General features: G+C 52.1%; 1 protein-coding gene across 11 annotated transcripts in view; it reads left to right on the top strand.

Annotated features, from left to right (window-relative positions):
* Nucleotides 1–492: 492 nt before the first annotated feature.
* GATAD2A (GATA zinc finger domain containing 2A) overlaps nucleotides 493–20,161 on the top strand; it is a 66,325-nt gene continuing 46,656 nt past the window's right edge. For 4 of the 11 annotated variants that reach the window (XR_014230326.1, XM_082331460.1, XM_082331464.1 and 1 more), the window contains exon 1: nucleotides 14,248–14,382. The gene's annotated coding sequence lies outside the window, so the exon portion shown is untranslated. Of the gene's footprint in view, nucleotides 544–14,247; nucleotides 14,443–15,261; nucleotides 15,535–20,161 lie in introns of those variants that run through there. The other 7 variants (XM_082331465.1, XM_082331461.1, XM_082331467.1 and 4 more) reach the window with 6 other exon arrangements.

Genomic DNA, 20,161 nt, shown 5'->3' with positions numbered 1-20,161 from the left:
CCACCCCGCCTCTTTCTGTCTGTGGGCGGGCCGAAGGCGGGCTCTGGCTGCGATTGGCTAGCGAAGAGGGCAACCCCGGCTTTTCATTGGGCGTCGCAGCCGTCCGTACCTCGTTTCAAAAAAAAAAAAAACCACTCCCCCCCACTCCGCACACGCCCGCAGAGGCCGGAGCAGGAGGCGGGGCGAGGCGCGCGGAGGCTCGCGTTTGCCCAAATCTGCCTAGCAACGGGGCGGGCGGGAAAGGCGTCGCGAGGAGGTGACGGTTGGTGGCGCGCGCGCCACCCCGGGAGCCCCGCGCCGCCGCCGCCGCCGGCGGCGCCGGCAGCGCGCGGGGCGGCACGGGGAGGGGACGGGGGGGGCGGGGGGGGGAGGGAGCCCGGCGCGAGGCGGGTCCCCCTGCGCGCGCAGCCCCCTCCTCCCGCCCTCCCTCCTCCTCCTCCTGTCAGTGGCCACCTGAGGGAGCCGCCTCCCCTCCCCCCACGGCCCCAGTCCGGCCCGGGCCCCGCTGAGGAGGAGGAGGCGGCTCCGAGGGGGCTGAGGAGAGTGAGTGACATCCCCGCAGCCCCTGGGGAGCGGCGGGGGGGCGGGGGGGGGGCACGCCCGGGGAGGGGGACACGCACACCCCGAGGGGGCGAGGGGAAGGGGCGAGTGAGGAGGCGAGGAAGGAGGTCGGGGGGAGGGGGGGAAGCCGGAGAGGGCGAGGGGAGAGGGGCCGGGGGGGGGGGGAGGACGGGGGTCGGTGCGCGGGTAGGGGGTCGCGGAGCGATGGGGGGGTGGCGGTGAGGCACGGCCGCCCCCCCCCCCCCCCGGGGTACGGGTGTGGGCGGGCGGCGGGGCCCGGGCACGGCGGGGGAGGGGAAGGCCCGGAGGGACGCTGGGGAATTGGCCTGAGGAAGAGCTGGGCCTGGGAGGGGCGCTCACAAAACGAGGGGGGGGGGGGGTGTGTAAAAAAAAAAAAGGGGAGGGGGGGGCTGGGAAGTACCAGGGGAGGGTGGGCAAGGCTGAGGGGGTGCCAGGGAGGAGCGAAGAGTGCATCCTGGGAGTTGCCCGATAGGCACAGCTACCAGAGCATGTCAGCAAAGCCAGATTATTAGTCCCAGAGACTTGGGAAGGCGGGGGAGGGGAAGTGGGGGAGGGGAGGGAACTACCGATGCTAAAGATGGGGCATCCGGGAAAGAACTTGGGGCCACCGGGCCGGGCTGGGTGTAGCCGGCCGCGGAGCCGGCGGGGAAGGGGGCATGCCGGGGGAGAGGCCGGCGGCTGGAGAGGGAAGGGTGCTGGTAGAAACGGAGAGCAGCTTTTTTGGTAACGAAGGTACCAGGACTCCTGAGAGAAGCCCTCAGTGGTGCGCGCTTCGGGGGGAGAACAAGACGTCCACTGGAAGAGAAAGTGGTGCTCCAGAAATGGACAAAGTTCTGTCACGGGGCGGCAAAAAATCGAGGGTCTGCCGTGGACGAGGCGTCCCCGGGAAGAAAGGGTGAATGCAGGCAGGGTGAGGCCACTTACGGAGGGGACCTGCTAAGCAGGAACAAAAAAACTGGTTGCTTGCTGGAGAGTGCCAGATGGGTTGAATTCACGACAGGACTTAAGATGGAGGTGTTTTGTGGGGCTGATGCCAAAGAGGAGTCCTTATACCCCTGTGCCTAGATGTGTGGAGGTTCTGTGCGCAAAGCTTGCGAAGGAGGCTCATTTTCACGAATTTGAAAACACCACTATTGCGTTTGCCTCGATCGCTTTCTTTTTTCTGGCAGCGTTTTATCTCTGTACTACTTTGGGGGGGGGATTTAGTTTGTACGCAAGACAAGCTCTATTCAAAATAAAGTTATATCCTGTCTGTGGTCTACCACCTTCTCCTCACCCCCAGCTATCTGCCATGTTTCACAGAACGTATCTAGAGGGCTTCTTAAAAATCTAATTCATTATTAATTTTCTATCTATCTTCCACTTTTTTTTTTCCCCGTCTTTGTGATAAGTGCGGTGAAAAGCTAGAGAGAGCGTAAGGGAGTATGTGTACGAGCTGCGTACGCTGTGGCAGTTGCTATAGGTAAAAGAACATTGTCAGTTCAAGTATTTAGAAGTCACTAACTTTACAAATTTTGACTCTTCGCAGCATTTTAGCAGCAAATTCCAAACAAGAAAAAAGCGTAAGGGAAGAAAAAGCTTTTCTTTTTGTTTTAACTTGAGAAGGACCCTTAAATATAACTCCTAAACAACTTAGAAATTGGTGGTACGAATATTTATTTGAACCAGCTGACTACAAAGCGCTCTTAAATGCAAAGAAAATTGTGTGAAATACTTCAGTATTTTTCATGACTCTACCCAGCATGAAGTTTTAAGAAAGAAAACGTGTATTTCTAGTGGGCAGTCTTAAGCTTTAGATTAAGCTCTGCTTCTAATCTCGGTCTCAATGGCACAGATGACTTCTTTTTTTCAGACTTTCTCAAGAGTTTAATGACACGTCTTACGTGAACCTGAGTACGCGTGCTGTTCTGACAGTGACTAAATCTTCCACGGAGTAAAAGCAATGATGTTGTCACACAACCATAGCTGAAATTACGTCCGTGTACCAGTGGTCCCTAAATCCTGCTGTCCAATGGGCTACTACTATCTGAAGCAAGCAAAATGCTGCAGGCTATTTCGTGTCTCCCAGTTGGCTTCATTTTAAACATCTTAATTTCCTGTTGCCAGGAGCAATTTCAGAGGGTCTTGCAGGAAGAAACTTGCCTATAAGCAACGAGTTGGGGACTACAAATAACAAAATTTTGTCTCAAAAAGTACACAAACACACTAGCTTTGCTTTTGAAAGCTACTTGAAGACTGCGAATTAGCTTTCATCCAAAGTTAATTACTCAGTTTCCATCATGACAGACTGAGTGCTTCAAGGATTGTACATAAGAGGCAGAACCGCTGAGCGTTAACCTCCTTATTGCAGCAGAAAACAAACGGCAGTTGCTAGATGTAGGTATAACCGAATGTCTCTTACCTCGGTAAGAGTTCAGCTGTTTGGGCCGAAGGGAGACCAACTGCTTCCCGCCCCGCTATCTGCAGCTTGAATTTAGGGAGTCCAGCGAGTCTGGAGAAACTGGCTCGCGTGTTGTCGCAGTTCCCCGAGGCGGGTAGGGGATTTAAAAGCAACGGTGGAGACGGATTCAATGGGTCACAGCCACGTTTTTAGCAGCGCTCCCGAGGGAGGAGGAGAGACAACCCTAAAATGTCTCCTAGTAGCAGCGTGGTGCTGTGGAATGAGGGCTCGGAGCTTTTTTACTGCTCAGGCCGGAATGAACTGGAACAGTGAATTACAAATTGCAGTTTTTAAAACTTCTGGACCACTTGCATCCCTTGACGTGCACATTTCCGCTTGCTCGAGTAGCAATGGGCCACGGCCATAGTCTGAAATATCTTTATGGCATTCTTGCTTTGAAAAAAAGCTCTTCAGGAGAATGTGTGAAAAGTATTTGCCTATTCCGGCGTGCTGGTCGCGTCCTGCGTTCCTTGCAGAACGCTGGGGTTCGATCTCATCTACGTTTCTGGGCTGACTCAGAGTATCTAGTTTCACAATTTTGGTGTGCAACCAAAAATAGCAATGGATGTTGCAGCCCAAGAACAATGAGAGAAGACACACTATAAGAACACCCCTTTGCCGACGAATTCCTTTTCTTTGGAGCAAGGTGGCGTGTACGTTTTTGGAGTCCTTACCAGTGCGGTTACCAGCCCAGGTCTGAAAACGGAAGGCCTTTGAGCTGTCGTACCAGGTACACACAGGTAGGCTGGCTGCTGAAGAGCAGCTGAGAGCATCTCCAGAGGCCAGCGGTCTTACCCGTCTTGTTGGTTACGCGTAGAGATGCCATACGTTACTTCCAGAATAGGATAAGAAATATTTTTACCCAAGTAAAATAAATTGCATCGACCAAATCCATTGCCCCATCTTAATCACAGGAGGAAAAACCGCTCTTTGGGTCTTCAGCAGAGTTAGAGGAGAAAGCTTAAAAGTCAGCGTGGAGAGGAGGACAAGAATTGCTATTGTATGACGGAATCCTCCCGCCTTTTCACTTGAGTCATTACTTTTAATCAAAGAGGTTTCTAGATTTGCAAAATAAACAAATTAATGCTAGCTGTGAAGGATACTCTGTGGAAAACAGTTTCCCTAGAAATAGGTACGTGGCCGCGTATGAGTTATTGAGTCTTTATCATAGTTTCATTTTACAACAGGTTCCTTAGGTCACCCGTGACATCAGTTCACCCTTTAGCTTCCGTGGCTTAGGACAGATCCTTTCCTTGCTGCGAGGGAATCATCGGGGTGTTAGTGACAAGTGAAATACTGGAACGGTACCTGCAGTGGCTGCTTTTTGGTTGCCTGGCATAGTAAACCAGCGGCCTTCTGCTCACAGAGCTACCAGAGGTATTTTCAGGATTTTTCCATCTTTTTTTATTGTTTTTGCAGCCCATAGCAGCTTTCTCTTTCCCAGAGAACTCCACCTTCGAATGCACCGCCCTTACTAATCGTCTCTCCTAAGTTCTTTATGCAACTGAACCCGCTTGCCCAGCTGATAAGACTTGGGGGACCCAGGGAGGCTGGAAAAGGGGAGGAGGATGGTCAGTATTTGGTGCCAACATCTGGGCTTGGGGTCCTTTGGACCCCGATCAAAGAACTTCACAGCTGAGGAACATTTTCTTGGATTAGCCTGTTGTTACCAGTACGTAACAGACTTGGCACCACGACTGCCAGTATGAAATCAAAGAGGTTTTTTTCTAGCTGTTAGACGTCACCCCTTTTTTCAATGTACATGCAGTATAATTACTGATAAATTACAAAGCAGCATATTTTTAATTTATAGATGGGTATCGCCAGAGACCAGCTGAGCCCAAATACAGTCGCCGTGGTTCCTACGCGCAGACCAGTTAAGCTATCCTTCAACAATTGATTTATATAACTGAAATAGCTAGGGAAGTGAGAAATTTCCTTCCTCTTAGGATACAATGCCAAGGATGTCAAATCTCCAGAGAGCCTGATGATAAGAATTGGGCTGTCCTTTTCTGCAGTTATTAAACAAGTATCTGATGATTCGTTAGAGCGCTGAAACGGTGCAACGCGGTTCTGTGGCGCTCGCTCTCCTCCCTCTTGCTTGCGTGTGCCTCTGCACCCCGCGGACCCAGAGCAAGGCTGGGGAAGTGGTGGTGGAGGACCAGGGCCTTTTCAAAGGAAAACACAGGGTGCTCCGGCTTTTGGTGACATAGGTGTGGTTTTTTTCCCCGAGAGCCATCTCTTGGCAGCGCGCTGGGAGCGGCACGTAACCAGTGGCAGTATCTGGTGGCTGCGAGGGATCTCCCCCGCTGCCTTTTCTCAGTAGAAGCACTTGGATTCCTTGTCCAGGACAGGTTTTGGATCGGGAAACAGCTTACCAAAGTCTGCCTCTTGGCACAACTAAGCGTTCTCCTCCTCTTCCTCAACTGATTCTTGTTCCTGTTGAACAGCCTGTATTTTCTAACATAAAGACTAGGGGAAACTCCATATGCAATTTGTGAAGAGCTATTAAAATATAAGATTATTTTGGAAGGAAAAACCCCTAACCTTGGTCTTCCAGTAGAAGCTGTATGTTAATTCTGTGAAGGTTTCAGGACTCAGCAACTAACGCAAACGGGCGCACTGAGATTTGTCGTTTAGGACTTCTGTAAACTCTAAGCAAGAAGCGGTAGCTGCTTTCTGAACGCTTTTCCCTTGAAATCTGCCTGAAAAAATAAGACCAGTAATGACTGATCCCATCACTCCTAAATTTAGAAATGAATCTAATTTATAAGCCTCGCTTTTCAGCAGGAAAGCAGGTTATGGAACTGACCTAGTACAGTGCTGTTGGGGGAAGAGAGGCGACTTCATAGAACCGAAGTTAGAATTAGCAGGGGGTTAGGGGAAAAGACTGGCGTTGTTTATGTGCTGATAATAAACATCTGATTAACAGAAGGAGCAATGTTAATAAATGCGTGTAGTAAACACGGTATAAGACTCATAATCCTCGTGAAAATACAGAGGTTTTCAATACGCAGCGTACTCCAATAAGAATCTGTTTAGTTGACTTTATTTAGCTCAGTAAAACCTGGCTGTGCCTTCTCAGAGCTTTGCCTTTACATCAGCGTGCCCGGGATTGCTGGTAACGTAACTTTATGGTGAGGCTCTGTTGGCGTCTTACAAATACACAGTCGAGTCCTTGAGAACCGCCGGTAACAAAGGACTCGGAGCATTCATCTTCGAAACGTAACAACGTGAGTTCTGGCGAACCGAGGTCACGTTGAACTGTCAAACTTTTATTCACCTGTGAAAGTTTAAAAGAAAGTTGTTTGAGAGGTGCAGGTAACTTGCTTGGGCTTGACAGGATGAAAATGTTAATACATTTAATTACAATCAAGGAGATGATTTTGCAGCGAAATGGCACAGTTGTCTTTGGATGCAGTGCAAGTTTCAATGCAGTGCTGATCGCTGGGTGGATGCCTTGGGAAACCAGGAGCAACTGGGCACTCCCTTTCACAGCTCTAAGGAAAAGGCTCGATTGCATTGAAGGGACACTGTTCTGCACGTGTTCTGCTCAGAGTTCCTACTTTCTGCTCTTTATCTACCTTTTCTTCCAGTCACTTTTAAACCAGGATTGTACTCGGTTCATTTCGTCGCTGTTGCAAGATTTCTGCGTTTGGTTTCAGTTCTCTGCCTGGCTCTCCCCAAGGCTACCTTGGTTTTGGTCCTGAGAGGATCAGCGTGCCAAGGTTAAGCACAGTCTGAAGTGTAACCTCTCGCGATGACCACCTCGCCCCATGCTGTTGTCTGTAGCCAAGCAGTAGTCCGCTCTTTGGGGTAAGAAGGGCTTTACTTTCAGTAAAAAAAAAAAAAAAGACGACTGATGCTAATTCAGTTAAAAGATGATTTTACACACAACCAGCCTCAGCGTTCGTACACAGTATGGGTTTTAGCAACAGGGAGAGCATGAATCATTTGCCTGTCTGCATATTTAAAGAAATCTAAAGTAAGAGTAACCAGACAATGTTTTGGAGGATCTTGTATCTATTTTCATCAAAAGTGTATCACTGGAAAAAGTAGGTCTTGCATGGGCAGAACTTAGAATTAACGCAAAATACGTTCCATCAGCTCTCTATTTCTCAGTTACCCCATCCTTAAGGATCTTCAGCCAGCGCTCGTCTGTTAAACCACAGAGAACTGTCGATGTCATGGCATCCATAGAGACAGATATCTGATTGTGCGAGCGTTAATCTCCGTTAGCAATCTAGTCTGATGCTGGATTGAGAGAATAAACTACTGGGAATTGCTCAAATACATCTGTGGAATTTAGGTGGAGTTCCTCAGGCTGCAGCTACAAACCCGTGTGCCTTGTGAAAGACATTCCCTACAGGCTCTGAAACCCTTCGGTCGCAGGGTCTGAACTGTAAAAACAAATCCTTCCTGAATCGGGCTTTTCTGCGTCCAGTTTGCCGACTGGTAAACACTGACTGGGGGGTTTGTTCACATCTGATTAATAACGATGTATTATTAACAATGACAACCTGGAGTCAGTAACAGCCACCTCCAGCAATTTCCAATACGCTTTGGTGGATAAACACAAATCCTACTTGAAAATACTTTTGAACCCTTTCAGTTTTAAGTTTGATAACCTGAAAATTCCCAACTCGGCCGAGCAGCACAATCTGGCTTTCAAAATCAAAATCTTGGGTACAATTCCTGAAAGCAGCAGCACAGCCCTGTGCGGGGACACCTCACACGCGTCAGAGGGAGCGAGCAAAGTTTTAATCGTGGCATCTACAATACTGCACGACTTTCAGATCTGCTGCTTAATCTTGAGAAACGAACCATTTCAGCCCAAAGTATACTGGGCAGCCTGACTGGTCCCCTCAAGGATAAAAGCTGGTTTTCTAGAAAATGGGGTAACTACAAATAGAGCTTTTAGTCCGGTCCGTTCCACGTTTGGTCAAAGCTATCAGTTATCGAGCTCATACTTCTATTCCCCCATTACCTCTCATTTGGAAGGCAGTAAAGACCAAAACGCTCCACGCTGGAGGAAATGTCGTACGCCTTTTAATTCCAAGAATACTTCCTAGCGAGAGTGGTGCGTCAACCCTCTTTTCTCCTGCCTTCGCTGTTCAGGCTTTCAGAGTATATGGACACGGATACTAGTGTGAATTAGTAATTTAAATATCTTTTAATCAGGAATCAACCAAAAAATGATACACAACTGGAAGCGTTCGTTGCACTCAGGAAGCCATTCATTCTTAAAATCACCCAGTTTAATAGCACAGGCGTCCTGTAGCACGCAGTTAGAGGAGGCAAAGTGCAGTGTGCGTGTGTGTAAGATGCGAGGAAATCAGCAGATGATAATAAAATCATCTGATTGCACATGTGGACCGTGGCACAACCCAGAGTTTTCATTTAAAAAGGAGAGTGTTAAGTGATCGGCAGTCCAGCTGATGCCGAACGAGCGGCTGCTGGCTGGCAGGCTTCTCGTAAGCAGATTCCCCTGCTGCCAAGTATCCCATAGTCTGTTCTGGAAAAGGATTCCATGCTGGAGAAGAGACGCACGGACCGAGCCTTATCTCTTGCACAAAATGATAAAACCAGTGAGGTTCTCGAGGGCTCCGGGTCTTCTTTTGGTGTATCACGCCTACAGGCTGCAGATGAGGCAGTTAAAAATAGGCTGGCGGCTCCGGATGAAAAAGATTCTCGGGAAAATTCAGTGATTGCTACAATCGGCGGGAAGGGAGGCCGCGATCTCTCTGTAGGTGTGCACCCACCGATTGCGTTCCTGCCTCTCGCGGGACTCCCTGTGGCGGTTAAAACTTGCAGAAAGTCGAATTATACGGGGAACTCTGTGAAGTTTTCTGTGACTCGTTAATTCTTCTTTTAATCAGGGTCAAGTACTGATGAGCCACGTGATGATGATCAGTAAACAAGCAAGAGGTGCTTGTTTACAGCCGTTCCCTCAAGTAATGGCTCTGTGGGTCTGACTCACTGTTTGCCAGCAAAACATTTGTGTCGGAAGCTGCAGATCACAAGACAAACTGAAGTGATCTGAGACAGTCTGTGGTGGACCAGTTTTCAGGAGGTTGAGATGTTCTTTGGCAGATCTTTAAATAACAGCAATGCCGGGTGAACTTTGTTCTCTCCCACTTCCGAGCAAAATCGATAGTCCATGAAGCGCTGGTTGAATTGGAGCAAAGCTCCTCACGTACCCTCTTCCAACCACAAAAGTGCCTGTTAGAGACAGGGTCAGATAAGATCACACCGAAGGCACCATCTTGGGCCGAGCAGTATTTGCATACGTCCGCTGCCTTCCCCATTTTCTCAATAACTTACTGAGCTTTAATTTCTTTCTGTTGCAGAAAGATTAATTTTCATTTCTATTTAGGGTCGTTCACCTCACTGCTCAGATCGTGGAATTTTGACTGTTTCCAGTCTCGCGTCCTGCTTTGCTGCAGGAAACGTTTCACATTTAAGCGTTGCTCCCAGTGGGTGGGAGGCAGGCAAACGGACCCGGCGGCACAGACCATACAGCGACCCTGAAGTGTCTCAGGTTGTGCTTGTCAAAAAGCACCAGTTCACCAGCTCGTCCTATTCCCGAACTCACCAGAAATTCTGTCTCAAGCAGCTGGTGGGAGCTGCAACTTGCACTTGCATGAAAATCGTTTCACCAGAAAAGAAGTAAAGGACCATCTCTGGGTCTCAACTCTATGGGATTCCTTTCATTCTTAGCATAAGCCATCTTAAAATTGTATTCTTAAGATTTTGAGCACTGTTGCAGCATGCTTACAGTTCTATCCTTTTTTTTTTTTAACTATTTAAGGATGTAGTCCGTTCATTTCAAACTTCTAGCCAGCAATATAAAAGATAAAAAAAAAAAAAACAACAAACCCCATCCTTTACAAGGTGCTGGGGTTTGCTTTTTTGGAAAAAATAGAGGATCGCAGCCTGCCTTGTCCCGGTGTCGGACTCCAGGACAGCACCTGCTCAGCAGAAGCCCCTTGTTTATCTTCTGAACGGTGGAAGTCAGGCAAACACAACAGATACAGGTGCCGATCTGAAGCAGCTTTCAGAAGCATCCGTGCTCCTGATGTCTTGGTCCTCTAGCCATCGAACGCCTTCAGAGTTGTGTTCTCTACCTTTACTAAAACACATAGTGGCTATTGAGCTCAAGAACTTGTTCAGCCTGTTCCGTATGCCAATATTGGCATGTTCCCGTGCCTCTTACATCTGGTGGTGGCTGTAGGAAGGTGACCAAGTCTAACAGACCTGGCTTGAGCTTTGCTTCTTGTTCTTCTTTGACCTACATCTGATGTGCGTCGAGGAAAGGCTTAATCTCCTTTTTCGTTCTTCCTTTAGGGACACTTGTGAATTTTGCCGGAATTGTTGGGGTTTTTTTTTTCCTCACATCCCAATACCAAATTCTGCTCTTGTCGCAACAAAATTAACGTCCTAGTGTATGCTATATTGGGTGGTATTTTTATGATGAGTGTAGATAGCATAGTATTAAAACATACAGGAAGGATGAAGTATTGGATCCGTACTATCTACGGACTTTGTGTTTGGAATGTGGGAAATACCTTTGGAAGAACAACTTAATACTCAGACTTTGCGGCTCCAGCACAATTTTGCTTTTGTGATGAGATGTTCAGCTTTAAAGTAGAACCTAGGCTACGTAACACCAGTTTTGGTTCTCGGAATGAATATTTATGCAGTTTCTGGGTTTCTGCCACCTTCTTAAATGAAATAAGTAGTCAAGGCAATGGGCTAGGTTGGATCTTCGTAACACATCTTTATAAAAATGGAAAAGACCGATACGAACAAACAACAGGCGCGAGGGCTGCGTGCCGCCGGCCCGGCTGGGAAGGCCGACAGGGACGGCGTCCCTGCGGAGCCACCCACGCGGAGCCAGCCCGGGCACCGAGGCACCGGGGAGTGTCGCAGCGCCGTGCAGCCGGTGCCCTCCTCTGCGCGGTGTCACCTTGGTGACACACCCAAGACGTGCCAGCTCCGGCTGAGACAGCCAGCTGAATTCCAGCTTCTCCCATTTGACCGCACGCGCGCGGTGCTCTGCTCCACGCCGAATCGAGGAGCTCTAATCAGCGCCCGGGGGGGAAGCGGTGCGGTAATCCTGTTCTGGTGCTGCCTTGCTGGGCATCCTCCGCGTCGTAGCAAGGCAAAGATTTGCTAAAATATAGCTGTTTGCTTACATCCATGGCTTCTCTAATTTTGAACTATTGGATTTTAATTGAAATGTAGTATTTAATTTAGATTAAAATCCAATAATGTTAATAACATAACGTTGCCTATTTTAATAAAGGTGTAATATGGTGATGCGTAGCAGCCAAGCGTTTAGTTAGAAGGTACAGAGTCTGAAAAAGGAGTATATTCAGATTAAGGGTGCACTGGCACTTGGCTGTGAGGATTTTGGGTGCTATTTTAAACAGGAGAGGGGACTGCTTTAATCATGTTTTAGGAGTACTCTCTTACTGGCAAATACTCTCCACCTGGCGAAGATGTTTATGTATGAAAATAGGGATGAGATACCATTCAGTAATGACTGTCTCAGATGTCCGGTTTCCCTTGTTTGGACGTAAGCAGTGTCAGCTTTGCTCTTTTCTGAACACAGATGAACATACCTACAGAATTCCTCCCCAAATCCCAGCTCTTTCAAAGTCTGACAGATACAGGTAGATTAATCGAATTAGCTTTTTTTCCTTAATTTGTTGCAGTTTCATAGACCTTTCCTCCTAAAAGCAGCTTAGGACTAGTTTCACGTCAGCAGTTTACATAAACATCTTGCGACCACGTTACTTCAGGGTACGTCTGTATTTCCAGGAACGTGCGAGTCTGTGGTGCCGGTGTTTCTCTTGCTGACAGAGCCACCGACTCGCCACGCTGGATCATCACTGAAATAACAGCAGCTTCTTCTCTACCAAGCAATTCGGACACCGCTGCACCTTGCAGGTGACCGAGCTATTAACAGGCCCGCTCGATGCCACACCTGCACCGTTCCCCAGCAACATCTCGTTGCTAAAATTGGAACTTTGCCCCCAAAGAGAAGCCAGTCTTTATTAAAAAATAAAACCCTAAAAAATCAGTAGCTGGTCTTAAACCACCCGCCATTCTGAAGGATGTACTGAATAATCACTTACTTGGCTGCTCTAAGTAAGGTGAGAAAGAGAAACCTAAACCAGCGTCGCCTTCAGCCTGCGGGAGCCTTTCTGTGCCGCGCGTCCCAAGGACTGGCGATGGGTGGCTTGGTTTTCTAGGCTGACGGCTACCCGACCCGGAGCCGCTAAGGCTGGATTTTCCCAGGTGGTCTGGTGGTGAAGGGGGGCTGGGGGCAGTTTGCCGCCCGGTCCCGCTGCTGGGAGAGCCAGCGAGCTGCTGCGGTGGCGCGGCCCTGCCTTCCCCCGGCGGCTCGCCCTTTGAGGGGGCACCCGCAGCCTTTTGGCAAGGGCTCGTCCCTCGTTTTTAATGTGAAAAAATAACCGGCAAGGCTGCGGGTGCTGCGGGGACTGGGAGGCAGAATAAGGGCGCGGACGGGCGAGCCGTCGCTGTCGGAAATCCTCTGTGCTCGAAGCGGGGGTATAGCAGGGGGCTGCACCCAGGAGGAGAGGGTCGCTGCCTTTTCACAGGACCCGTACGTTAACTTTCGGCCTCAGAGTTAAGTCATCAAAATCTGTAAAAAAAAAAAAAAAAAATCGCTAATTATTCTGCTTCTAAATCTCTTTCAATTAAGTATCGCATTTGGAAAGGTGTTGGTGGGGAGCATTCGCGCACCAGCTCCGGCAGAATACGGCTTTTGGGGCAACTTTCTTCCCTAACTCCCGGCGATCTTAAGGTTCGTTGGCATTAGTCTGCTACAGAAAATCTGGAAGAATTCGGGTCTTTGGGTAACTTGCAGAGGTTGTTCACGTGCCCTGCCCTGCAGGGACTGCAGCCCGGTGGGAATACGGTGGGAATACCTAACAGACCAAAGAAAGGAGGGAGAGAGCGGCCTTCGGTGAGCTGCCGCTGCTGAGGGACAGGAGAGAAACGGTAGCGAGCTGGAAAACCACACCAGAGATCTGTGAGCGTGTTGTACGAAAGGGATCGGGAATAAAAAAAAACAACAGTTCAGAATTTCTGCTGCTGTTAATCGAGTCTAAAATAATTTCCCTGCTGGCGTTAAGATGTGGTAAACACGGCTCCCGAAAGCCCTGCTGGAGTTTTCTGTAGGACGGACAGGAGGGGAGCGGGACTACGCCACAAACGCCGCTTTTCGGCCCCAACGCCGCTTTTCGGCCCCGTCCCGCAGCGGCGCCCGTGGCTCTGCCCTCGGCGCGGGGACGTAGCTTCGCGCCCCGGGGTTCGGCTCCCGCACGCCACGGCTCGCAGCTGCGTTTCGAGGGTTTTAAAGAGATTTTTCAGGCTGCTTTTTGTCACTCGCCGACCCGCTGCGAGCTGCTGGCGGCAGCAGCGGGAGCTCCCGGAGGCTCTCCGGTGTGAGAAAATAGCTATTTCTAGTGTTGGCTGCTTAGAGCGTCTCTCTCCTCCATCTGCGGGGCTCGGGCCCTCTCTCGCGGGCTTGACGGAGGCCCCGCCGCGCCCGGCAGCGAGGCCTCGGGGCGCCGGTAGCGCAGCCCGGAACGCGCCGCCTGCCCCGGCCCCGCTTCCGGGGCTGCGGGGCTCCTCGCTGCCCGGTGTCCGTCCGCAGGCTGCAGCCCGGGCGGCGGCGGCGGGAGCAGCGCGCTGCTCTCCGTTTCCTTCATCAGCGCCTGCAGACGCTCAGGAAGGAAAACGATAAACGGCGCCCAGAACAATTCCCTGTCAGCGGAGGTCCTGCCGCCGGACCGGAGCGCAGCGCCTCCGGTAGCTCCCCTCCGCCCGCCCCGGGAGGCGGCGGCGCGACGAGAACAATGCGCGCCCGGCCCGGGGCACGGAGGCCGCGGCGGGGCCGCCGCCGCCGCCGCTCCACGTGGCCCCGGGCGCCTCAGCGGTGCCCGCCGCCCCCCGCGGCGGCGCCCCCCGCCCGCGTCGCAGCCAATCCCCGCCCGCCTCCCATGTGCCGCGACCCCTCCGGCCAATGGTGCCCCGGGTCACAGACCTGCTCCACCATTGCCCGGAAGCGGCGCCGGGCCCCCGCGCGGTGCTGCCGCCGCCGCCGCTCCTGCTCCTGCCGCCGCCGCCGTCCCCGCGGCAGCCCCGCCGCCGCCGCGGCGCAGGACGGGCCGCCCTGTGCTTCGGGTACCGCCGCGCGCATGCTCCGCCGAGTGACGCCGCGACTCCATGTGTGAGAAGCGCATTATTTGGCAAGGGGAGCCGCGGCGGAGAGGATTAGCCGGGGATCCCTGACGGTGCGGAAAAGAGGGCGGCGAGGCGCGGGGGTAAGACGGGGAGCGGCGGCGGCCGGCTGCGCGGGGACCGGCGGGGAGGTGCCGCGGCGTGTGAGTTCCCTGGTTAAAAGTTCTCGTTGGGTTTATTGTCTTGGGGAGGGAGGGAGAGGCGGCGGCGGCGGCGGCAGAGTTATTTGTGCAAGGCAGCCGCCGGGGCTGCCCGTGCGCTCCCGGGGAAGTTCCGGGAGAGCCCGGCCGTGCGGGGACCGCGGGCAGCGCTCGCTAACCCGGGAAAAGTGCAAAGTCCTGCTCTCCGGCCGCCCCGGGCGATGAGCGCCTGCCCGGGAGGGCGTCCGTGCCCCCGCCGGCGGCGGGGAGCGGGGCTGCCGGGCTGCAGCCTCGCCGGGAAACGAAAAGTTTGGCGGCGCGGCGCGACCCCCCGAGCCCGGGGCCGAGCGCCCCGGGGTCAGCGCCGGCTTTTGTTCGGCGCTGGGACGGCAGCCTGCGAGGCGTTTGTTTCGGAAAGTTGTTACGGGCTTTCCGCCGTGCCTGCTTCCTCTTCCTCCTCCTCCTCCTCCTCCTCCGTCGCCGCCCGGGCCGGCGCGGGGCTGGGAGCGCCCCCGGCCCCCCGCTGCCCCCCGCGCACGGCGGCGGGACGGGGCCCACGGCGGGGGGCGAGCGGCCGCCCCGGGCACCCCCCCCCCCGGGCACCCCCCCGGGCAGCCCCCGCCGTGGCACTGGCCCGGCTGGCGGCCAGGCTGCGGCCCGTGTCACAATAAGAGTCCCCGCCCGCCCGCCCGCCCTTCCTGCGGCTCAAGGTGCAGCGGGCTGCGCCCCGCGACCCCCCGCCGCGCCTCCACGGGCGCCCCGGCGGCACCGGGGGGGCATCGGCACCGGGGGGGCATCGGCAGGCCGGGGCGGCGGGTGAGGGTCCCGCTGGGCGCCCTGCCCCGGCTTCTCCATTACTGCACGTTCCCGGCGCCCGCGGGAGGGGCCGGGCAGGATCTGGCCCCGCTCGGGATAGCGCTCTGGAAGTGGCTGTCGGGATAGCGCTCTGGAAGCGGCGCTGCCCGGGCGCAGGCACGCGTCGAGCTGCCCGGTATCCAGGAATCGCCGCTCTGGTTTGCGGAGAAGCGGGGGCTCGGTGGCTGAAAACTGTCCGGCATCGGTTACTGCCTTTGAACGACACGGCTGGGGAAGCCCGTAAGTCAGGATGCCCGTACTTACTTCTCTAGAGCGTCTGCTTACTTTTTTTTATTATTATTTTACACTCTATAGCTTGGGTTTTACTTTCACTTGTCTTTTTTCTGGCTGCCCCATGCTCTTCTATTTTTGCACTTTCTGCAGAAAACCCCTTCCCCAGGACAGAGGTTCCTCAGCTGATGGATACGGCAGCGACTCTCACGGAGCGCTGATTTGCGGGCACGGCCCTAATGCTCGTTTCCAGCTTCTTTTGCAGGTGTTTGACTTTCATGTTTCTCCCTTGCTCGCCCGCCTGTGAATGCAGCTGGAAGCAGAGGTAGCAGAGCTGCTTGTAGAGACAGTTACACAGGAAGTGAAACGAAGAGGGGCCTTTGGGAATAAGAGACGTGCCAGTAGGCTGGAAGCTGCCATACATCAGCGGGAGAAGAGAAGGAAACCCTGCTTTCTTCCAGACAAACTATTGACCAGCGTCTCGAGTGGAAGGGGACGTGGGGAGGAGGAAGCAGGAGTGTAAGAGACGTGCTGTTAGCAGAGAGGACGAGGTGGTAGGGGACCAGAGGCAGGAGACGGCAGAAGAAAGTAAGAAATAAAGGGACGTGTAGCACGCGGAAAGCTTTTTGTGCGAGTGAACTGCGCGGTGGCCTCCTCGGTGTTGTGCTGCCGTGCACGTGCGCTCCGCGGGCCTGGCTCTGGTGACAAACGGTGGGTCCCGCCACATCTTGGGACGGTACCTGCTGGGACGCGGCGGTGATACCGCACTGACGCCTGCTGGCATTTGGGCCGTGGGGAGGCCGATGGCCCCCGAGCGCTGTACACGGGTCGGGGAGAGCTGGCCGCCTCGCAGCCATCGAGGTTGTGACACGTACGGAACGGCGTATTCCCGTACATCACGCTCCATTACTCGCTGCTGGCGTAGCCTTCGGCGCGTCTGGATTGTCAGGCTCTGGACAGGAAAAGGGGTGTGATGTCCTGGGGGCAGCGAGGCTCTGCGGTTACGTATCTCAGATAGGATCACAAAATCTGCTGGTTTCAGGGCTGGGAGCTGTTTAGTTTGTTTTTTCTCCCCCTAACTATCTGGTTTTGAAAATAGGGAGGGCTGCACAGCTTGGCACGTGACGTTGAGGCTGTAAAGCTCACTCCTTTCTGTGTTGTCTGTGGGTAAGCAACAGGCTGATGCTCCTCTAGCTTCTACTTGGAAAAAGGGCGACTGTGTTCCCAGTCAGCAGGCTCGGGTTGAGCTGTGCGAGTGTGGAAAGGGCCGAGTTCTGTGCCTGAAGGAAAAAACCACCTTGCTGAGCTTCACTGGAAGAGAGCGAGCGGCATCTCTGCGGTCACTGGGTACCCGGCAGTGGCGCGGGAGGCAGGCACCCCGATCTAGTTCTCTTTCCTCAGAGGTGGAAGTGCAGAGGAGTAGCTAATACCATCCCTACCAGCGTTACATAGTCATGAGGTTACATCAAGGGGTGATGATGCAACACTGTTGGCATATGATGCAGTGTCAGTATGCTAATGCTGTAACTTAATATAGCTGCGTTACGACTTTTTTGTAGTAATTACAGGCCGGTAGTCACCTGTGGAGCTGTTTAAAATCATTGGTTCAAATTCAGACGGTGCTGGTGTATTGTGTGATGTTTGCGAGGCTCGACGAAGGATTTGGATCGCTTTTTCGGCCAGACCGCAGCACACGCGCACGGGTACAACATTGGGCCCTTTTAGGGACGTCTCTGCGCGGCCTCGGGTTTGAACTGGAATTATCCCGTTGCTGTCAAAGGCACTGTAACTGTGGAAGGCGCTCCGGGCTTACTGTCTTATGGTCTTACACTGCTATTTCTGGGTGTGCTCTTCGTTAGCCCTACCCATCCGTATGGGCTGTAAGCACTCTTCCCTTCTTACTGCATCGCTCCTGCTCTGCTGCTTTAGGGGGGGACGAAGAAGGAACGATGCTTGGGGTAAAGGAAGTCAACTTCTGACATCTTTTGGATAGTGCGGGCATTATTTTAAAAATTAAGCCTAAAATTCATGCAGGTGTGATGAGGCCATGTCTGAGATTGTCTGGCGCTTTCAGCGGTACCCTTGAAATGGTGTCCGTGTTGTAAAGGCCCTGGCCAGTCGTCAACCAGCTGAAAGCCGCGGTGTCTGGTACAAGAAACTGGGAGGGAGAGAAGGTGCTGTAGTGGTCAGCAGAGCTCGGGTTTTCTGCTTTGACGGAGCGCTTGCTTTATATGTAACTTTTGAGTGGAAAATGCTGTTTTGCCGACTAAATTTAGAATGTTTTCGTTGAGCGTCTTTTGAACCACAAACTTCTACATGCAATATCTAGATGTTACTTGCTGATAGTAGATATTAAGTGTACTTAGGCATTTAAAAATTCAAATCTTTGGGCATCAGAACTTATTTTTTGATACTTACTATGCATATATGAACTGTGAGCTCTTCCCCAGGCTTTAATACTTCGGTTTCTTACTGCCATGCTCTGAGGGGAGCAGTCGTGTGCTCATTTCGCTCGTGTTTCACAAAGCGCTGCGTGTCCCTGCTACGCGTCGTGTGAGGTCGAAGGTTGGGCGCTCTGCACGGAGTTCCTGCGCGTGATGGGGACCTGGGCAGGTACGGGCTTTTATCCTGCGCACAGGTTCTGCTCAAATTGGTCACAACAAAGAAGCTGGAAAGAAAACATGCAGCGTGTGCGTTCCCCTTTTGAATTAAAATACACATGCTGAGCTCTCATTCCAAAATAAAAGGAAAAATGAGCTACGATGTAGTAGGCTTTTTAATTCCTCCTGTTCGAATGACCAACATTACAGCCCTGTTCCAGGCGCTTCCTGACTTCCAGTTCATATCTTTTTCAATAATAATCTGAGTAACGTAGAACTGTATGGCGGAGGTTTTTTTTTCCCCCCCCTCCAAATGTTCCTGGAGATTGTGGTATCTGAAAATATGGTAGACTTATTTTTAGACTTGGGGAAGTAACGTTTGCTTTTGTGTAACGCTGCTAGTGTTTGAGGTATCACAGCACGCGGTCTGTAGACCAGTATGTGAAGTGCAATGTAGTTAGCATATTTTGTTGATAGGGGAAAAAAAAATGGTACGTGAGCACTCTTTCCTCTTCTCCTGGCATTAGACACAGTAAATGTTAAGAGAAGAACCTGCCACTGATGGACTGGGAAACTCCAGGACAGCCTTTCAGTTGTATTCTTCTTCTAAATTCTCTTCTTGATAGTTTCCCGTGGCCGTCCCTGCTCTCCCTGTGCTACCCATGCTGCTCGTTTTAGATTTCTCCCCTTAAAACTTACAAGCTAGAGTTTAGCACTTTATATATAGACATTCTGCTTATTTATGCATTCATATTATGATTGATTCGTGTAAAGACTTGCTTGGGATCCTTTTTTTTAAGGCTTTTCTAGCCTTCTCCCTCCTCCTGTCTTTGCCTTTCTGTGGCATCCCTTCACCTGGGGACCTGGACATCTGTTGAGTATGTGGACCCTCATGAAGTTAATGGTTCCTGCTTTATTTCTTGCACAGCACCTGGAATTTCTGAGGTTATCCATTTCTTTGTGATATTTTCTATCTGCTTGGCACCGCTCAGTCTGAATGCCCCGTGTGCAGCAGGGAACCTCGTTGTCAGATGAATCATATGTCCATTTTCAGGTGGGGAGAAGGAGACTGAATTGCCCGAAGCGAGCATTGTAGGACAGGGACAGAACAAAGGTTAAGGTTTATTAATACACAGTTTCCTATGTTGGTTTTTGCTGTTCAGCACTTCTCCTCTTCCTTCCCCGACTGCTGAAGGTACCGGCGTTTCTAGCTTTCATTGCCTTTAATTGCGTTCTTTGGCATTTGACTTCTTGGTGTGTCAGATCTCGGGACTCTCCAGTGGGGCACCAGTAAAGAGCTGGTGTTTACCTGCGAGCATTTGTGTGTGTGGCTGTGCGACCTGTTCGGCATCACCTCGGGAGACTGCGGCTACCACGGGGCAGGGAGGAATTCTCCCGTACAGCTTTCCTACCTCTTAATTACAGAGCGCCTCTTCATTGCGCTGGGGCTTTTTAACCTGCTGTCCGCTATGCTCCTCTCTTTCGAGTGCGAGTGAGGCTGGAAAGCAGCGTCGTGACTCTCGCTTCGTGAGCACAACTCGCTCTCTTTGAGTGAAGAGGGCATTTGGAGGAAAAAAAAATAATCTGATTAGGCCATTTGGGCTGTATGGGACAAAACCAAGGTTGAGCAAGAAAGTTTTGCCCGCTTTTGGTGTGTTGACTCTTAAGAAAAAACGTTTGAATGCGTTGCTGCTTCAACATACTGAAACAAGGCAGAAAGCGGAAAACCTTGGCTACGTGCAGCTGTAGCAATGCCCTTTTCTCTCCTCCTTGTCTCTGTTATCAGTCGGGTTTGACGCAGTTCAGCGTTGCAGCTCGAGCGCAGGACGGCGCTGGTCGGCAGCGGGTCGGTGTCTGGCCGGAGCTGTCGGATCCGGTGCAGCTCGGAGGTGCGGCAGGCAGATGCCAGGTGTTTGTCCCTGTTATTGCGTCTTGAAAATCGCATTGCTCAGGACCAGCTGATGTCCTGTGTGCTGTGCTAACTTGTTCTCACCTTTACCTTTGCTTCCCTGTCCTCCCCGGAGAAGTTTTATATT

This window comes from Platalea leucorodia (genome assembly GCF_965183815.1).
Source record: "Platalea leucorodia genome assembly, chromosome: 21".
NCBI lineage: Eukaryota > Metazoa > Chordata > Aves > Pelecaniformes > Threskiornithidae > Platalea > Platalea leucorodia.
Note: the sequence above shows the minus strand (reverse complement) of the source record. Positions and strands in the feature narration are given on the sequence as shown.